Source organism: Bos mutus, chromosome 14 (genome assembly GCF_027580195.1).
Source record: "Bos mutus isolate GX-2022 chromosome 14, NWIPB_WYAK_1.1, whole genome shotgun sequence".
In the NCBI taxonomy this organism is placed as follows: Eukaryota; Metazoa; Chordata; class Mammalia; order Artiodactyla; family Bovidae; genus Bos; species Bos mutus.
Window position 1 is genome coordinate 79,249,510 of NC_091630.1, and position 21,673 is coordinate 79,271,182.

The 21,673-nt window shown below is 40.8% G+C and overlaps 1 long non-coding RNA gene across 3 annotated transcripts in view; it reads left to right on the plus strand.

The window, feature by feature from the left end:
• Positions 1-21,673, plus strand: part of LOC138990775 (uncharacterized) — a 586,949-nt gene that overhangs the window by 428,026 nt on the left and 137,250 nt on the right. Inside the window, exon 1 of one of the 3 annotated variants that reach the window (XR_011466875.1) lies at positions 2,838-3,448. The exons of the other annotated variants lie outside the window; for them this stretch is intronic. This is a non-coding gene — a long non-coding RNA (uncharacterized lncRNA). Of the gene's footprint in view, positions 1-2,837; positions 3,449-21,673 lie in introns of those variants that run through there. 3 annotated transcript variants of the gene reach the window in all.

The window sequence follows — 21,673 nt, forward strand, 5'->3', positions numbered from 1 at the left end:
TTATTCAATTCAGTTCAGTAGCTCAGTCATGTCCTACTCTTTGCAACCCCAGGGACTACAGCACACCAGGCTTCCCTGTTCATCACCAGCTCCCAGAGCTTATTCAAACTCATGTCCATCAAGTCGGTGATGCCATCCAACCATCTCATCCTCTGTCATCCCCTTCTCCCACCTTCAATCTTGCTCAGCATCAGCGTCTTTTCAAATGAGTCAGTTTTTTGCATCAGGTGGCCAAAGTATTGGAGCTTCAGCTTCAGCATCAGTCCATCCAATGAATACTCAGGACTGATTTACTTTAGGATGGACTGGCTGGATCTCCTTGCAGTCTAAGAGACTCTCAAGAGTCTTCTCCAACACCACAGTGCAAAAGCATCAATTCTTCGGTGCTCAGCTTTCTTTATGGTCCAGTTCTCACATCCATACATGACTACTTAAAAAACCATAGCTTTAACTAGATGGACCTTTGTCAGTAACATAATGTCTCTGCTTTTTAACATGTTGTCTAGGTTTGTCATAAGATTCTCTTTAGTGATCTCTTTTATGCATAGTAGTGTATGCATGTCAATCCCAATCTCCCATCCATCCTGGCCCCCTTTCCTGCTTTGGTATCAATGAATTTGTTTTTTACATTGGTGTCTCCATTTCTGTTTTGTAAATAAGATAATCTATTGAGCCTCAGTTCTGCCCTCTGTAAGCTGAGGTTAACTGCCTGACATCTTTACAATATAATTCCTAGTAGCATATAAAATATATGTGAAAACATTTAAAGATTGTAAGCATTTTACATGAAAAGTTGATTATGTCTTTTCTGAGGATTCTATTTAAGTGTGTAAGTTCAAGCCTCTGGTTACTTAACCTCTAAAATGATGTTTCCTCACTTTGCTTAATGGGAATAATAGTACCCCAGAAATCTGCAATGAGGTATAAATGTGATGCTCAATAATTGTTAATCCCTCAATATTCTCTCCTTGTAAGATGTATCCTTATGAATGTGACTGATCAAAATATCAAATGCAAATTTTAGTACTGCTTCTATTTTATTAGCCCAGGTAATCTAAATTTAAATTTAAGCAAAGCAAGCATTATTTGAAGGAATTGTAATTCTGGTTATTTTATTGGCTCGTCAAGGTGTATCTAACTGAAGATGTCCTTAATGACTATTTTCCATTTGATGTTAGAGTTGATTGAGAGGTAGAAAAAATAATTAAGATGTAGAAAGCGAGCTGTCAGCTTTATTATTGATAGATCTACTGGCTTAGGTGCATGAGCAAATAACTTTGATATTCCACACATGAAATGGAATTATTCAGTCATAGATATAAGCAGACAATTTAAAGACTGTCCCACCTCTAGAAAACTCCTCAAGTAAATTTAGGGCACAGAGGGTGATACAAGGTATGTTTTTCCTTGTGGGCAGATGGCTTCCAATAAAAGAGAGATAAGATCAAGAATCTGAAACACATATAACCAATCATTTATCTCAAAATTTAATCTAGATTCAATACCTTACAGTAAAATATTCAATATCTTACAGTAAAAATCCCATCATATGTTTTTGTAGAAATTGATAAGATGATTTTAAAATATACAGAGAACACTGAAGGACTTAAAATCCCCCAGAAAACTTTGGATCAGAATAAAGTTCCATGTTTTCCCACCATATATATATATATGGTGGCACCAGACATACGGTGTGTGTGTGTGTATATATATATATATTTTTTTTTTTATATATATACACACCATCCAAGAAAATGATCTTATGCATATCCCATTGTTTAATGTTGACAAAGAACAACAATCCAGAGTGGCATGTTAATGCCCTGGAAGACAACCACAGTGCATGTCCTTGGCACACTGAATCTTGAAAACTCTAAGAAGCAACACAATAGAAGAAGGAAGTTCAGAAAGGGGATAATCCTCAGTGTAATATGGGGCTTTATTGTCTTCTTCTTAAAGAGGCTGTAAAGATGTTGTTGTTTAGTCACCCAGCCATATTTGACTCTCTTTGCAACCCCATGGACTGCAGCATACCAGTCTCCTCTATCCATGAAATTTCCCAGGGAAGAATACTGGAGTGGGTTGCCATTTCCTTCTCCAGGGGATCTTCCTGACCCAGGGCTCAAACCTGCAGCTCCTGACGCATCTCCTGAATGGCAGGCAGATTCGTTACCACTAAACCATGGGGGAAGCACAGTGTGAGGATGATAAGCCTGCATTACATCCCCAGTTGAGAAATCAGGAATCATGATCTCAGAGAGGTTTTCTCAAAGTCACAGAGTTAGTGAGCGGATAGACATCATATGTTCAAAATGGTAGTTTTGGGGTTTTCTCATTTTCTCTCTGCAGTAAATGGTGTGGAAAGGCATGCCTCTCTATCATGGCAGGATTACTCGTATTCGTTACAGTTAACTACTTAAATGAAAAAAATAACTCAGCATTTTCTTGTCTAGCTGTTTCCTGGACTAAGACACACTACCTCATGTTTTATTTCCTTATAGGTGGTGGGCCTTCAGATGTTGCAAGTGACTATCTAAATATATGAATATTATGAGGACAGTCAACACAGTTGGAATGTTCCATGACACAGACCCAGTAACCACTCTCCGTCAGGAATGTTCCACATTTACAATCTTACTGTCCTTTATTTCTGAGCATGTGTCATTTAAAAATAGATGCTCATTAAGTCTGTGAAGACTCACCCTTCAAGTATTAAGGTCTCAGATATTCTTGGCACATATTGTTTTGGCGATGTACACAAGAGAGATGCTTGTTCCAGGCAGGGCAGCCAGTGGACCATTCTGGAAGGCTGGTTGCCCCCAGTGAGTGATCTGAGAGAAGGGGATTGGTGTCAGGAGCCTGCAGATAGGATTTATGATCCCAGGGAAATTGCGGTGCCTGCTGAAAGCCTTCAGAAGAGGAGCCAGTGCGGAGAGGTCGTTTTCACTTCTCATGCTCACTTGAGCCTGGTAAATTTGGAGAAGCGTGTTGCTAACTCTATTTTAAAGACAAGGAAACTGAACACCAGTGATATTACAGAGCTTACCCAGTCTCACAGAGATATCAGTGGCAGAGTTGGCATTTGAACCCATGTCTGCCTTAAGCTGAAGACAATGTCCTTCGTGGCTCCAACCCATGGCCTCCCCACTGTTGATGAATGCCGTGACCTCAGCAGTGTCCTGGGTATCAGTGCTCTGAATAGCATCATCAGTGTGAAGTGAAAAACAACAACAACAACAACAAAAAAAACTGGATCAGTATCCAGGCATCTTTCATCTTGGTGTCTCAGGCAACATGTCTTCAAAGAAAACAGCCTTGAGAAGGAAGGAAACAGACGAGGCCCTGTCTCTGCTGCTAACTGTGATCTTGGGAAAGAAAGTCACTCCATGTCTCTGAGCTTTGATCATTTCATCTTCTGACATGGATCTCTTGACGTCACAAGGCTATTGTGAGTACTAAATAGAGTCTCAGATGTGGAGGGATGGTAAAAACATGGGATATGCTTGATTCATTCAGGACCATGACTCACAATAACTCAGAAAAATTGGGGGGTGGTGATGATCATTTCTCTGATCCCCACTCTGTGCTTTGTTCCCACTCTGTGATCACACTTCCTGCCCCATGGCTACCACATGGCTAGTGCTTTTAACCATACCCCCAGTTGATACATTGGAGTACAGGTAATCCAGCTTCCAGTGTCAGAAGCTGACAGATTAATTCTAGGATGTTAATAATTGACAACCCAAACCTCACCAGTGCTTGTACATTGAATTCTTCTAAAACAGGGATTCGTAATCCGAAGTCCCATTCATTCACAGGCTTCAGAGCCAATAAAGCATCTACAGTTGCACGAACAATTGTATATGTCCATATGTGACTTTTTCTGGGTAGTGGCTTGAGTTTCTGTCAGATACTTAAAAGTCTCAGTGAACCCAAATAGTTAAACATTTGTTCTAGCGTATATAGTTTCATGACCATGTGACAGTCACCTAAGTTAGAATCTCCATCACCTTCAGCTCTTGCTGCTCTGTCATAAGCAGTATCCAGTGTATCACTGAGTCCTACCTTGTGAATTCTCCAAAAGTGTAATTTTCCTCCAAGCTTACTTTAATCATTGAGACTTTCATCATCTGTCATCAGGACTACTGAAATATTTGAAATGGTCTTCCTGCCTCTACTCTTGGTACCTCTGAGTGATCTTCTGCAGTCTTGTCACATGGACCTTCCCAAAACACACATATAACCTGCTGCTGCTGCTGCTGCTAAGTCATGTCAGTCGTGTCCGACTCTGTGCGACCCCATAGACGGCAGCCCACCAGGCTCCCCTGTCCCTGGAGTTTTCCAGGCAAGAATATTGGAGTGGGTTGCCATTTCCTTCTCCAATTCATGAAAGTGAAAAGTGAAAGTGAAGTTGCTCAGTCGTGTCTGACTCTTCACGACCCCATGGACTGTAGCCTACCAGGCTCCTCCAGCCATGGGATTCTCCAGGCAAGAGTACTGGAGTGGGGTGCCATTGCCTTGTCCGAACCTGATGCTACTCTGCTTCTACTGGCTTCCTAACATCTGCAAGCCAACCTTCTTTATATTTCATGGCCTTCAAGACCCCTGACTGCCTGGTTCTAGTCTAGCATTTAAGTTGTGTGTGTGTGTGTGTGTGTGTTCAGTTGTGTCCAACTCTTTGTGACCCCATGGATGGTTGCAGAGAGACTCTGCCAGGCTCTTTTGTCCATGGAATTTTTCAGGCAAGAATACTGGAGTGGGATGCCATTTCCTCCTCTAGGGGATCTTCCTGACCCAGGGATAGAATCAGTGTCTCTTGCATCTCCTGAACTGGCATGAGGATTCTTTACCAGGATATATCTCCCAACTACCTTTTACGAACTCTATCAACTCTATAACAGGTGATTCCACACTGTTATATAGGATTGGCAAGAAAGTTCATTCGGGTTTCCCTATAACATTTTACAGAAAAACCTGAATGAGCTTTTTGGCCAATCCCAATATGATTTTGCTCTTTCCTCTGTCTGGAATACCCTTTACCTTATACAGTTAGCAAAGTACTTCTCAGTCTTCAGGGCCCAGTATTACAATGTCATGTCCATCATGAAGTCTTCTTATCTCCTGCTGGAAGAGTGAGTCATTCCTTCCTTCATATTCCAAATCTCATCTCTTACATGGTTGTTTCTACCAAATTATATTTCCTTAATTCTGTAGATTTCTCCTTCCCCTACCATATTCTGACCTTCACATTGTCAGAGGTGACCAGGATGAGCAAAGCTGGTCTTTGGTAATAAACAGTTCACAGTGTTACAGTTTCTAAGTAAAAGTTTGTTGAATAAAAAAATCAATAGTCTCAGAATTAATGTTGAAGAAGTAGGCAAACTGAAGACAACAGGAAGTGGGACCTGGGGTCAGTTTTTACTACACTTGACAAATCACATGTCACACTGGTTACTGCTTTGATTTGTAAAATGGGAGCAGAATGTCCATAATTGTGTATTGAAAATGATTGGGTCAGTGCATAGAGGCCTGTATATTGGAAAGGGTATTGAATTAGGAGTTAGGAACCTTCGATCTTAGTATCAGCCTGCTATCAACTCCTTATCTGGCTTTGGCCAAATTTTTTTGTGTGTGTCTAAGGGTCTCAGTGTTCTTAACAATATAATACTGAGCCAGAATGTCTCTCAGATCACTTCTAGCACTGAAATTTTATGATCCTAAGAAAATAAGCTATAACCCTACACTCTGGCCTGGTTTCCTGTGTTTCCCAAAGAGAAATGGAGATATGAAGACTACCACACCTCAGTGAAAAATGTATCTTTTAATTTGAGGATCTTCTCAGGTGACTCAGTGGTAAGAATCTGCTTGCCATGCAGGAGACCCAGGTTTGGTCTTTGGGTCGAGAAGATCCCCCTGGAGAAGGAAATGGCTACCCACTCCAGCATTCTTGCCTGGGAAATCCCACGGACAGTGGAACTTGGAGGGCTACAGTCCATGGGGTTGCAATGAGTCGGACACAACTTAGTGACTAAACAGCATCAGCAGGAGGCAGTGGGGGGGAACATCTTGGTGGGGTTGGTCTGGGGTACTGTCAGTTCAGTTCAGTGGCTCAGTCATGTCTGACTCTTTGCTGCCCCATGGACTGCAGCATGCCAGACTTCCCTGTCCATCACCAACTCCTGGAGCTTGCTCAAACTCATGTCCATTGAGTCGGTGATGTCATCCAATCATCCTATCCTCTGTCATCCCCTTCTCCTCTTGCCTTTAATCCTTCCCAGCATCAGGGTCTTTCCCAATGAGTCAGTTCTTCACATCAGGTGGGCAAAGTATTGGAGTTTCAGCATCAGTCTTTCCAATGAATGTTAGGACTGATTTCCTTTAGGATTAATTGATTTGATCTCCTTGCAGTCCAAGGACTGCACCACAAGTCCAACACCACAAGATATCTCAATTGTGTGAAACCCTGACATTAGTGTCTAATTTCCCATAAAAGCTTTTATGAGTCTCTTTTGAGTCAAAGATCCCCAGTAAGACCATCTAGAATTATGACTCAGGCTTGGTAAATTAATAGGAGGGTCAAGAGGACCAAGAACTATGGCAGGAATCAAGATCTTAAATCTGGACCACACTCCAAATCTGGCCGGGGTCCTTGGAACATATAAGCATGAATCACAGGTCCTCTTAAAGAGACTGGGTGGGGTGAAATAGTAATATTTATCTATGTGTTCCAGGATATTTCTTTCATGATGATAAAAATTCTAGTATTAATGGATTAGTAGAATCCCATGGACAGAGGAGCCTGGCAGGGCTGTAGTCCATGGGGTCATAAAGAGTGGGATCTGATTGAGGGACTGACACTTTGACTTTCACAAAAGGATACTAGACCTATTTCAACTGTGTCAGCTCTCTTTGGGTGATCATGTAATCTCTGAATCTTTGACACAGCCTTGAAGAGCCAACAAAGAAACAAACAGAAAATCTCTTAGGTGGCGCAAATGCATATTAACACTTTTGTTTTAAAATAATTTGGTTTATTTTTGGCTGTGCTGGGTCTTCATTGCTGCCTGGGCTTTTCTCTAGTCACGGTATGTGGCCTTCTCATTGCGGTGGATACTCTGGTTGTGGAGGTCCGGCTCTGGGGTGTGCAAGCGTCAGTGGCTATGGCTCCCGGGCTCCAGAGCATAGTCTTGGTAGTTGAGGCACAGGGGCTTAGTTGCTCCACAGCATGTGGGATCTTGCTGGATCAGGGATTGAACCTGTGTCTCCTGCATTGGCTGGTGGATTCTTTACCACTGAGCCGCCCAGGAAGCACTACTGATGGTATTTTAAAAAGTAGTTTGGTGTGCAGAAGCTTTTAAGGTTAATTAGGTCCCATTTGTTTATTTTTGTTTTTATTTCCAATATTCTGGGAGGTGGGTCATAGAGGAAAAATGGGCCAAAGAACTAAATAGACATTTCTCCAAAGAAGACATACAGATGGCTAACAAACACATGAAAAGATGCTCAACATCACTCATTATCAGAGAAATGCAAATCAAAACCACTATCAGGTACCATTTCACACCAGTCAGAATGGCTGCGATCCAAAAGTCTACAAGCAATAAATGCTGGAGAGGGTGTGGAGAAAAGGGAACCCTCTTACGCTGTTGGTGGGAATACAAACTAGTACAGCCACTATGGAGAACGGTGTGGAGATTCCTTAAAAAACTGGAAATAGAACTGCCTTATGATCCAGCAATCCCACTGCTGGGCATACACACTGAGGAAACCAGAAGGAAAAGAGACACGTGTACCCGAATGTTCATCGCAGCACTGTTTATAATAGCCAGGACATGGAAGCAACCTAGATGTCCATCAGCAGATGAATGGCTAAGAAAGATGTGGTACATATACACAATGGAGTATTACTCAGCCATTAAAAAGAATACATTTGAAGCAGTTCTAATGAGGTGGATGAAACTGGAGCCTATTATACAGAGTGAAGTAAGCCAGAAGGAAAAACATAAATACAGTATACTAACGCATATATATGGAATTTAGAAAGATGGTAACAATAGCCCTGTTGTACGAGACAGCAAAAGAGACACTGATGTATAGAACAGTCTTATGGACTCTGTGGGAGAGGGAGAGGGTGGGGAGATTTGGGAGAATGGCATTGAAACATGTATAATATCATGTTTGAAATGAGCCGCCAGTCCAGGTTCGATGCACGATACTGGATGCTTGGGGCTGGTGCACTGGGACGACCCAGAGGGAGGGTATGGGGAGGGAGGAGGGAGGAGGGTTCAGGATGGGGAACACATGTATACCTGTGGCGGATTCATTTTGATATTTGGCAAAACTAATACAATTTTGTAAAGTTAAAAAAAAAAAGTAGTTTGATCTTTTAAACAGAATATAAATACTTAAAATGAGCTTGTCAGAGCTGTATTGTAATTCCAGCTTTGACACTTATTAATTGGTCATTTTAGCCAAGTCACCTACCCTCAGTGGGCTTCCAATTTCCTTGCATTGTGAAAGTCAAAATAATAATTTGAACCTTATTGTGAAAGGTAAAAAAAAACAAGTACCAAACACAGGGCTTGACGTATGGAAAGTTATCAATGAATATGTAAATGAGCTGTAAAAACAGTAGTAGAGGATTAAAAAAATGAGTCTTTATTGCATAAAAGAAGTAAGCCTCAACCTCATCTTCATATATATTAATCTAACTACTTTAGGTCGTAACCATTATTGCATGAGGTAATGAGATTCGGAAGGACACAGTTTCCATGGAAAATTCCACAGTCCTAATAACTTCAAAATTTTACAGCTTAAAATATGAAACCAGTTGGAATGGATGGAAAGTTCCTCAGAAATCTAGTATCTCTCTTTTTTTTTTCCCTTTTTGAATTTATTTACTTTAAACAAAGCACTAACTCTGTGCTGGGAATACTATTTCTGTCTCTCTCTATTTGAAGCATGATATGCTTTAGGAACTTTTTTGAATTTTAGTAGCTTTTTAATGTACAATTTTTTCTTTGATCTATTGTTTGTGGTGTCTAAAATGCTCATTTAATTCTGCCTGCCATGTATTATTATTTAAATGTTTCATGCTTTTATCTAATCATTTTGTTGTCTAATATTTCTTGAATAGTACAGAGTACTCTAAAGGGAAAAAAAGGTGAACTGTGAATGGATTGGCTATATCCTGGAGAAATATAAACATACACACTCTTCTGGTTTTCCCAGGTGATGCAGTGGTAAAGACTCCTCCTGTCAATGCAGGAGACACAGGAGATGCAAGTTCAATCCCTGGCTTGGGAAGATCCCCCAGAGAAGGAAATGGCAATCCACACCAGTATCCTTGCTTGGAAAATCCCATGGACAGGGGAGCCTGGTGGGCTTGCCGTCCATTGGGTCTCAAAGAGTTGGATACAACTTAGTGCCTGAACATGTACACACACAGACTTCTATGTGCAACAAACAAAATATTTAAATGCAATTTCAGGATTTAATAGCTCTGAAGCCATTCATGCACTTAAAGACCACTGCTAAGAATTCCGTTCTAGATGATGACTTTTGTCTAGAAATTCACACTTCCCCATCCTCCACACTCTGCTTTGAAGCCCACCTAAAATGAAATGTGATCTTCCAAATCTATGTAAAAAGGGCACTTGTTTTTTACTTATCAGTCAATGTCAACATTATCTACACATATTCCCTGCTATTAATTTGAGAGACATTAATTTTGGGCCCAATACTAATGAATAATTTCTTTAGTAAAGGAGGGAAATATTCAAAGTTTGAAATGACCATGATTTTAGAGGTGTTTTGTTTTTTTCACAAATTCTCGTATTATTAATAATAACAACAGTAATAATTTGTGTAGTGGGTTTCAGTTTTCAGAGCTTTTGTCTCTGATTTATTCCACTCTCAACAACCTTGTGAGGTGGTAAGAGTGGACATTTGTTGATTTATGACTGTCCAGCATCCATTAATTTGAGGGACCTAAGTAGCCCCCACTTTGTACAATTTCAGTGGGACTATTAATCAATGTCCGCTGCCCTCCTAATAGAGGACTGGAGGCCCCTGGAGGCGGTGTGTTCTCTTCCCTTGAGATTCTTTCTCTCACTATTTCAAAGCAGCCAATGGATTTGTAATCTACACTTAGTCGATTAGAGTCTTTCTCCCTCAAGTTTGCATGTTGTATCAAGTGACTCACAGCAGGAGTTGGGGGTGGGGAATGGTCCGGCTCTCATTTCAGGTGTGCGCTCTGCTGAGTTGGTAGGATGCTCTTGTTACCTTGATCCTATACTGATTTTCATTCCGATTTTTGCCTCATTCCTGAGGCTGGATACAAGCCTATCAATTTACTGTGTGACATCTTTGACAACATTCCAATACATTCCCTTTTTAAGTTTACTAGATTTAGCCTGAGTTGCCACCAGGAAAGAACTGAAACAATGGAGAAAACACAGCAGATTAAAAAAAAAATCTCCATATTACATACAAGAATGTAGAGTTGCAATTAAATCGTAGAAAGTGAAGCCAGACCTTTAAGATTTTAAGACTATGTCTTAATTTAAGACTCATACTGTTCTACAATTTTTCTTGCACTTTTGGTAGCTCCTTGGTTTTTTGTTTGTTTGCTTATATGTGTGTATATATATGTGTGTGTATATACACATATATGTCTGTATATACACATTTATGTGTATATATGTATATATTATGTGTATATACATATATTATGTGTACACATTTATGTGTATCTATGTGTATGTATTTATGTGTATGCATATATATACACACACATATATGTGTATATATATGTGTGTGTGTGTCTGTGTATGTCTGTAGGTGTTCTCAGTTGCTTCAGTCATGCCCAACTCTTTGAAACCCAGAGGAGCCTGCCAGACTCCTCTGTCCATAGGATTCTCCAGGCAAGCATACTGGAGTGGGTTGCCATGCCCTCCTCCAGGGGAACTTTTGTATATGTACATGTACACACACACACACACACACACGGGCTTCCCAGGTGGTTCAGACAGTAAAGAATCTGCCTGCCAATGCAGGAGACCAAAGTTTGACCCCTGGGTCGGGAAGATTCTCTGGAGGGAGGGCATGGCAACCCACTCCAGTATTCTTTGTTTTTTAAATAATTTATTAATTTTTTAATTGAAGGATAATTGCTTTACAGAATTTTGTTGTTTTCTGTCAAAACCTCAACATAAATCAGCCATAGGTATACATATGTCCTCTCCCTTTGGAAACTCCTTCCTATCTCCCTCCCCATCCCACCCCTCTAGGTTGATATAGAGCCCCTGTTTGAGTTTTCTCAGCCATGCAGCAAATTCCTGTTGGCTATCTGTTTTACATATGGTAATGTAAGTTTGCATGTCGCTCTTTTCGTACATCTCACCATCTCCTCCCCTCTTGCCATGTCCATAAGTCTGTTCTCTATGTTTTTCCATTGCTCCCTGTTAATAAATTCTTCAGTACCATTTTTCTAGATTCTGTATGTATGCACTAGAATATGATACTTATGTTCCTCTTTCTGACTTACTTCACTTTGTATAACAGGCTCTAGATTCATCCAACTCATTAGAACTGACTCAAAGGTCTTCCTTTTTATGGCTGAGTGGGAAATAGATGGGAAAACAGTGGAAACAGTGTCAGACTTTATTTTTGGGGGCTCCAAAATCACTGCAGATGGTGACTGCAGCCATGAAATTAAAAGACGCTTACTCCTTGGAAGGAAAGTTATGACCAACCTAGATAGCATATTCAAAAGCAGAGACGTTACTTTGCCAACAAAGGTCCATCTAGTCAAGGCTATGGTTTTTCCTGTGGTCATGTATGGATATGAGAGTTGGGCTGTGAAGAAGGCTGAGCGCTGAAGAATTGATGCTTTTGAACTGTGGTGTTGGAGAAGACTCTTGAGAGTCCCTTGGACTGCAAGGAGATCCAACCAGTCCATTCTGAAGGAGATCAGCCCTGGGATTTCTTTGGAAGGAATGATGCTAAAGCTGAAACTCCAGTACTTTGGCCACCTCATGGGAAGAGTTGACTCATTGGAAAAGACTCTGATGCTGGGAGGGATTGTGGGCAGGAGGAGAAGGGGACGATAGAGGATGAGATGGCTGGATGGCATCACTGACTCGATGGACGTGAGTCTGAGTGAACTCCGGGAGTTGGTGATGGACAGGGAGGCCTGGTGTGCTGCGATTCATGGGGTCGCAAAGAGTCAGACACGACTAAGCGACTGAATTGAACTGAATATTCCATTGTGTATATATACCACAACTTCTTTATCCATCATCTGTAAATGGGCATCTAGGTTGCTTCCATGTGCTAGCTATTGTAAATAGTGCTTCATTGAACAATGGGATACATATGTCTTTTTCAATATTGGTTTCCTCAGGATATATGCCTAGGAGTGGGATTGCTGGGTCATATGGTCATTTTATTCCTGTTTTTTAAGGAATCTCCATACTGTCTTCCATGGTGGCTGTATCAATTTACATTCCTACCAACAGTGCAAGAGCATTCCCTTTTCTCCACACCCTCTCCAGCATTTATTGTTTGTATACTTTTTGATGATGGCCACTCTGACTGGTGTGAAGTGATATCTCATTGTAGTTTTTTAAAATTTTATTTTATTTTTAAACTTTACATAATTGTATTAGTTTTGCCAAATATCAAAATGAATCCGCCACAGGTATACATGTGTTCCCCATCCTGAACCCTCCTCCCTCCTCCCTCCCCATACCATCCCTCTGGGTTGTCCCAGTGCACTAGCCCCAAGCATCCAGTATCATGCATCGAACCTGGACTGGCAACTTGTTTCATATATGATATTTTACATGTTTCAATGCCATTCTCCCAAATCTTCCCACCCTCTCCCTCTCCCACAGAGTCCATAAGACTGTTCTATACATCAGTGTCTCTTTTGCTGTCTCGTACACAGGGTTATTGTTACCATCTTTCTAAATTCCATATATATGCGTTAATATACTGTATTGGTGTTTTTCTTTCTGGCTTACTTCACTCTGTATAATAGGCTCCAGTTTCATCCACCTCATTAGAACTGCTTCAAATGTATTCTTTTTAATGGCTGAGTAATACTCCATTGTGTATATGTACCATAGCTTTCTTATCCATTCATCTGCTGATGGACATCTAGGTTGCTTCCATGTCCTGGCTATTATAAACAGTGCTGCGATGAACATTGGGGTACACGTGTCTCTTTCCCTTCTGGTTTCCTTGACAAAATTCAACATCCATTTATGATAAAAACTCTCCAGAAAGCAGGAACAGAAGGAACACACCTCAACATAATAAAAGCTATATATGACAAACCCACAGCAAACATTATCCTCAATGGTGAAAAATTGAAAGCATTTCCTCTAAAGTCAGGAACAAGACAAGGGTGCCCACTTTCACCATTACTATTCAACATAGTTTTGGAAGTTTTGGCCACAACAATCAGAGCAGAAAAAGAAATAAAAGGAATCCAAATTGGAAAAGAAGAAGTAAAACTCTCACTGTTTGCAGATGACATGATCCTCTACATAGAAAACCCTAAAGACTCCACCAGAAAATTACTAGAACTAATCAATGCTATAGTAAAGTTGCAGGATATAAAATCAACACACAGAAATCCCTTGCATTCCTATACACTAATAATGAGAAAACAGAAAGAGAAATTAAGGAAACAATTCCACTCATTGTAGTTTTGATTTGCATTTCTCTAATAATGAGTGATGTTGAGCATCTTTCCATGTGTTTGTTAGCCATATGTATGTCTTCTTTGGAGAAATGTCTGTTTAGGTCTTTTCCTCACTTTTTTATTGGGGTGTTTGTTTTTCTGGTATTGACTTGTATGAACTGCTTGTATATTTTGGAAATTAATCCTTTGTTGTTTCATTTGCTATTATATTCTCCCATTCTGAGGGTTGTCTTTTCACCTTGCTTATAGTTTCCTTTACTGTGTAAAAGCTTTTAAGTTTAGTCAGGTCCCACTTGTTTACTTTTGTTTTTGTTTCCATTATTCTAGGAGGTGGGTCATAGGGGATATTGCTTTGATTTACATTATCAAGTGTTCTACCTATGTTTTCCTCTAAGAGTTTTATAGTTGCTGGTGTTATATTTATGTCTTTAATCCATTTTGAGTTTATCTTTATGTATGGTGTTAGAAAGTGTTCTAATTTCATTCTTTTACATGTAGCTGTCCAGTTTGCCCAGCAACATTTATTGAAGAGGCTGTCTTTGCCCCATTGTATATTCTTGCCTCTTTTGTCAAAGATAAGATACCCATAGGCATGGGATTATTTCTGGTCTTTCTATCTTGTTCCGTTGGTCTATATTTCTGTTTTTGTGACAGTACCATACTGTCTTGATGACTGTAGCTTTGTAGTATAGTCTAAAGTCAGGAAGGTTGATTCCTCCAGTTCCATTCTTCTTTCTCAAGACTGCTTTGGCTATTAATGGTTTTTTGTGTATCCATGTGAATTGTGAAATTTTTTTATTCTACTTCTGTGAAAAATGCCATTGGTAATTTGACACTCCAATATCTTGCCTGAAGATCCCCATGGACAGAGGAACCAGGAGGGCTATATTCCATGGGGCTGCAAAGAGTCAGGCACGACTGAACAACTAATATACATCAGTTCAGTTCAGTCACTCAGTCGTGTCTGACTCTTTGTGACCTCATGGACTTCAGCATGCCAGGCCTCCCTGTCCATCACCAACTCCAGGAGCTTACTCAAACTCATGTCCATTGAGTTGGTGATGCCATTGAACCATCTCATCCTCTGTCATCCCCTTCCCCTCCCACCTTCAATCTTTCTCAGCATCAGGGTCTTTTCCAATGAGTCAGTTCTTTGCATTAGGTGGCCAAAGTAATGAAGTTTCAGCTTCAGCATCAGTCCCTCCAATGAATATTCAGGACTTATTTCCTTTAGGATGGACTGGTTGGATCTCCTTGCAGTCCAAGGGACTCTCAAGAGTCTTCTCCAACACCACAGTTCAAAAGCACCAATTCTTTGGTGCTCAGCTTTCTTCACAGTCCAACTCTCACATCCATACATGACTACTGAAAAAACCATAGCTTTGACTAGATGCACTTTTGTTGGCAAAATAATGTCTCTGCTTTTTAGGTTGGTCATAGCTTTTCTTCCAAGGAGTAAGCATCTTTTAATTTCATGGCTGCAGTCACCATCTACAGTGATTTTGGTGCCCCCCAAAATAAAGTCTGTCACTGTTTCCATTGTATCCTCATCCAATATTTGCCATGAAGTGATGGGACCAGATGCCATGACCTTAGTTTTCTGAAAGTTTAGTTTTATACCAACTTTTTCACTCTCTTCTTTCACTTTCATCAAGAGGCTCTTTAGTTCTTCTTCACTTTCTGCCATAATGTTGGTGTCATCTGTGTATCTGAGGTTATTGATATTTCTCCCAGCAATCTTGATTCCAGCTTGTGCTTCATCCAGCTTGGCATTTTGCATGATCTTGTACTCTGCATATAAGTTAAATAAGCAGGGTGACAATGTATACCCTTCATGTATTCCTTTCACAATTTGGAACCAGTCTGTTGTTCCATGTCCAGTTCTAACTGTTGCTTCTTGACCTGCATACAGATTTCTCAGGAGGCAGGTAAGGTTGTCTGGCATTCCCATCTCTTGAAGAATTTTCATAGTTTGTTGTGATCCACACAGTCAGAGACTTTGGCATAATCAATAAAGCAGATGTAGATGTTTTTATGGAACTCTCTTGCTTTTCTGATGATCCAATGGATGCTGGCAATTTGATCTCTGGTTCCTCTGCCTTTTCTAAAACCAGCTTGAACATCTGGAAGTTCACAGTTTACATACTGTTGAAGCCTGGCTTGGAGAATTTTGAGCATTACTTTGCTAGTGTGTGAGATGAGCATTTGTGCGATAGTTTGAATATTCTTTGGCATTGCCTTTCTTTGGGATTGGAATGAACACTGACCTTTTCCAGTCCTGTAGCCACTGCTGAGTTTTCCAAATTTGCTGACATATTGAGTGCAGCACTTTCACAGCATCTTCCAGGATTTGAAATAGCTCAACTGGAATTCCATCACCTCCACTAGCTTTGTTTGTAGTGTTGCTTCCTAAGGCCCACTTGACTTTTCATTCTAGGATGTCTGACTCTAGGTGAGTGATCACAGCATTGTGGTTATCTGGGTCATGAAGATTTTTTTCTTATAGTTTTTCTGTACAAAACACACATACACATACATACATATATATATACACACACACACAGATACATATAGCACACATATAACACACACATATGTATATATATACACACACACACATGGGCTTCCTGGGTGGCTCAGTGGGAAAGAATCCACTTGCCAATGCAGGAGACTTGAGTTTAATCCCTCGGTTGGGAAGATCCCCTGTAGAAGGAAATGGCAACCCTCTCCAGTATTCTTCCAGGGAAGTCCCTTGGACAGTAGAGCCTGGCAGGCTGCAGTCCATGAGGTCTCAAAGAGTCAGACATGACTTAGTGACTAAAACAACAGCAAAAATATAAACACATACACAAAAATCATATATATATATACGTATGTGTGCATTTATGTGTGTGTGTATATATAATATATGTGTGTGTGTGTGTGTATAATTGTTTGAGTGTTCCTGGTGTGAAAGCAAGGATTGAATATAATTCTACCTTGAACTTTGTATTAGTGAAAGTTAACTTCAGCTGAATTAACAGAAAAATCCAAAATAAGAATATTTTAAAACAAGACCAAAGAAAGATCAGGAAGCAATAGTTAGAACTGGACGTGGAACAACAGACTTGTTCCAAATAGGAAAAGGAGTACGTCAAGGCTGTATATTGTCATCCTGCTTATTTAACTTCTATGCAGAGTACATTATGAGAAACGCTGGGCTGGAAGAAGCACAAGCTGGAATCAAGATTGCTGGGAGAAATATCAATAACCTCAGATATGCAGATGACACCACCCTTATGGCAGAAAGTGAAGAAGAACTAAAAAGCCTCTTGATGAAAGTGAAAGTGGAGAGTGAAAAAGTTGGCTTAAAGCTCAACATTCAGAAAACGAAGATCATGGCATCTGGTCCCATCGCTTCATGGGAAATAGATGGGAAAACAGTGGAAACTGTGTCAGACTTTATTTTTGGGGGCTCCAAAATCACTGCAGATGGTGACTGCAGCCATGAAATTAAAAGACACTTGTTACTTGGAAGAAAAGTTATGACCAACCTAGATAGCATATTCAAAAGCAGAGACATTACATTGCCTACAAAGGTCCGTCTAGTCAAGGCTATGGTTTTTCCAGTGGTCATGTATGGATGTGAGAGTTGGACTGTGAAGAAAGCTGAGTGCTGAAGAATTGATGCTTTTGAACTGTGGTGTTGGAGAAGACTCTTGAGAGTCCCTTGGACTGCAAGGAGATCCAACCAGTCCATTCTGAAGGAAATCAGCCCTGGGATTTCTTTGGAAGGAATGATGCTAAAGAAGAAACTCTAGTACTTTGGCCAGCTCACGCGAAGAGTTGACTCGTTGGAAAAGACTCTGATGCTGGGAGGGATTGGGGGCAGGAGGAGAAGGGGACGACAGAGGATGAGATGGCTGGATGGCATCACCAACTCGATGGACGTGAGTCTGTGTAAACTCTGGGAGATGGTGATGGACAGGGAGGCCTGGCGTGCTGCGATTCATGGGGTCGCAAAGAGGCAGACACGACTCAGCGACTGAACTGAACTGAACTGAACTGAAGTGAAAACAAGACTACTCCCCTACTTTCTCACAGAAACTAAATTTAGAAGTCAGGACTGTTTTAGCATTTGTAAAAAGTTGTCAAACTGAGTCAAAACTTCTTCTATCTAACCCCTCAAATATCCCTAGGATGTGGCTCTTGTTCTCTTGACTACAGATGGCCTCTACATCATTTGTGTTCGCAGGCCTAGGGTCGAGGAGAGAATTGAGGGGGAACATGTGTATGTCCCTGTAAAAGACTTACTGGCTTGTGGACACGGGGGAAGGGAGAGGGTAGGACAAATTGAGAGAGTAGCACTGGAACATATACACTACCATATGTAAAACAGATAGCCAGTGGGAATCTGCTGTATGACTCGGGGAGTTCATCCAGCTGCTCTGTGACAACCTATAGGGGTGAGATGGGGTGGGAGGTAGGAGGGAGGTTCAAGAGAGAGGGGACAGATATATCTATGGCTGCTTCATGATGATGTATGGCAGAAACCAACAAACATTGTAAAGCAATTATCCTCCAATTAAAAATAAAGAAATTAAAAAAAATTACTGGCAGTACTGCTCAGCATCTGTGTTTATACTTCATTGGCCAGAACTCAGTCACATCATATTCCTAGCTACACAGGAGTCCTAGAGCATACCTTTTAAGCTGGAACAACAATTTGTGCATGCTCAGTTGTGTCTGACTCTTTGCCACCCCATGGATGGCAGTCCACCAGGCTCCTCAGTCCATGGGATTTTCCAGGCAAGAATACTGGAGTGGGTTGCCATTTCCTACTCGAGGGGATCTTCCCGACCCAGGGATCAAACCCACATCTCCTGTATCTTGTGCATTGGAACAACAATAGGCCCAGATAAAAATGAAGATTTTAAAAATTTAATTTTCTTTGATTGTGTATATAACATATTTTATAATTATATATAGTTTTGTAATAAATATGTACCCTGATGAATTTTCTCAAACTAAATACATTTCTGTAAGCAATGTCCAAGTAATTAAACAGAACATTGCTAAGTTACTTCAGTCGTGTCCAACTCTGTGCGACCCCATAGACGGCAGCCCACCAGGCTCCCCCATCCCTGGGATTCTCCAGGCAAGAATACTGGAATGGGTTGCCATTTCCTTCTCCAATGCATGAAAGCGAAAGGTGAAAGTGAAGTCGCTCAGTTGTGTCCGACTTAGTAACCCCATGGACTGTAGCCTATCAGGCTCCTCCATCCATGGGATTTTCCAGGCAAGAGTACTGGAGTGGGGTGCCATTGCCTTCTCAGAAACAGAACATTAGCAGCACCTATAATGAGAATTCTTTACATAAAGAAAGGAAGGGAATAGATACTTGTTGGCAACTGGTAGTCTCTGGCATAAACCCCAAACCACACTGAACCACAGTAATTTGCTGAGTATTTGATGTAAGCAACCACTTTTTTTTCTAACTGAATCACCATCCAATCAGTATTTTCTTTTTTTTTTCTAATTTCATTTTATTTTTAAACTTTACATAATTGTATTAGTTTTGCCAAATATCAAAATGAATCTGCCCCAATCAGTATTTTCATCACAACATCCCCAGTCACAAGCTCGTGACCAGCACAGAAAAGATGCTCAGTAAATTAAATATATGTTGCATAATTGATTGAATAAATGAACTTAAACTTCTGTCAGAGCTGTAATATTGAATTAACCAATTTGTACCTGAATTTACAGGAAATGTTTCATAAAATGTTTGAACTTGTACAGGAAGAGAAGGTGGAAAGTTACATCAAATTTGCTAATGGATAGTTCCTTGTGGTTATAGCTGAGAAATTAGCTACTAAGTTTCAGGCACTTAGCATTTTATGTGTATTCTTATTTAATTTGTACAGCAAGTTAGGTAGATTATGCACGCTAAAAACTGAGGCTCAGAGGGATGAACTTGCTGGTCCAAATTTATCTGATTAGTAGCATTTTCCTAAAATTTCTCTTCCTATGTCATTTCTCTATGTAAAAATTTTAAGTCTTTGTCTTTTTTTCTTCCTACAAAGACTCTTTAGGTTCATTTCATTTTTCTCTAATTTCCCCAAATACTCTATATTCTGAGTCTTTTAATCCACTCTTTCTAATCTCCATTTTACTTCTCCGTACACACACACAGTATCCCAATTTGCTTATTGACTTGTCCTTGGAGCCTCAGTTTATATGTCATTTCCTCTAGGAATTCCAGCCCGTCCCTCTGGGTCAATTTCCTCCCTTTGGTAGTCCCACATTGTGTCACCTCTTATCAGAGCATGTCTTAAGTTTCTTGTGATCCTAGCTTTATTGTTCCATAACTCCTGGGTAGTAAGCTTGAGAAGAAGACCGTAGCTTGTCCAGTGCTTTATACGCAAGTACAAAATAGACACTTAGAAATAACTGTCCAGTAAGTGAATGACTGAGTCAGTGGATGTGTGGATGGAGCGGTGGAGCTATGGTTCAAAGCCACTTTGAGGCAATCCCAAAACTTGTGTGTCTATCTAACCCAATGATATTCAGCATCACTTGAGAGCCCTTGTCAGCAAGAACAAGACCTGTCTTAGCATACAGAATCCAAGATGGGCTTTATCTTCCCCTGAACATTGTTCACCCACCTGGTTTTGCCATACAATGTGGCTCTTCTCTGTGCTATAAAACACATTCCTTCACACTGCATCTCTCATCTTGACACGAACGGTCATAAAATGTGTCTTTGTGTAACTTCTATCTTATGCTTGCTTTCCACTCATTCCACTAACAAGTTGATCCTTTTCAAGGCTCTAGAACTCTAATTGGTGAGACCTACCAGCTTTGGTGCCGGGTGTCACCAGAGAACACTGATTGCCTTGTCATTCCAAGTGCTGGTGACGTGGACATTGATGAGTGTGCTGTGGGGCAAAGACCATGGTGAGTCCGGGAGAGCATAGCTGGTCCACTGAAGCATTTCCATCTTTAGCTCTTTGGATTCTGTGAGCTGCATCAGCGGGGGTTTGATTTGCTGTTAAGGGCAAGTGAACTCAATAAATAAGGATGGTTTTCCACTCTTATTGTTTCGTTTCCAGCGCAGCCCCAGTCCAGACATGGCAGAAGCCATTTATTGCGGATGCAAAGCTGTGACTGGGGCAGCTTGAACAGCCTGATATACGTGCTCCGTCTGGGCTTTTTATAGGGCAGCTGTTTCTCCGAGGATCAAGCTCAGGTATTGGGAGTGTGAATTATGAGTCCTAATCAACTTGGTCATGCTTTGTGGCCTGGGAAAAGCCAGAGTGGTTCCCTTTTATGATTTGAGAGTGTACTTTTTGCAGCCTGTGGAGCAATTAGCCAATCTTTGAAATGGATACCCCGTAAACGTGGCATGTCCTTGGAGAGCCACCACGACAGGTTACTCTGGGAGGGGAGGCTGTGAGGTGGTCCCATGACTGCTTTAGTGCTTGCTGAATGGCCTGCAAGCCGGGGGAAAACTGTTCACTGTAAGAGAAAGAAGAAAAGTCTTCCAGACAGATAGGCACATCAACACATCCGTGGCTGTCCCTCCCCCATGGAATCATCAAAGTGTCAACGAGATTCCACTAAAGGCTCCTAAGGGCTGTGCTGTTTACTTTATTCTGAAAGTTCTCCTATTTGTCTGATTGTAGCATTGATTTTGTCAGGACTGATATTGCGTTTGTGTAGAGGAGGTGAGGACCTCCAGAAAGGGTTAAGGAGTGTACATTTTAAAATATGTATTGAGATGAACTCATTTAATGTAAAATTAACCATTTTAAAGCAAGCAATTCATCAGTCCTTAGTATATTTACATTGTTCTGCAACCACCACAACTGTCTAGTTGCAGGATATTTTCATTACTCCCGAATGAAACTCTAAAGCCAGCAAGCAGTTCCTCCCCACCCTCCCTCTCCCAAGCCCCTGGCAACCTCCAAGCTGTGT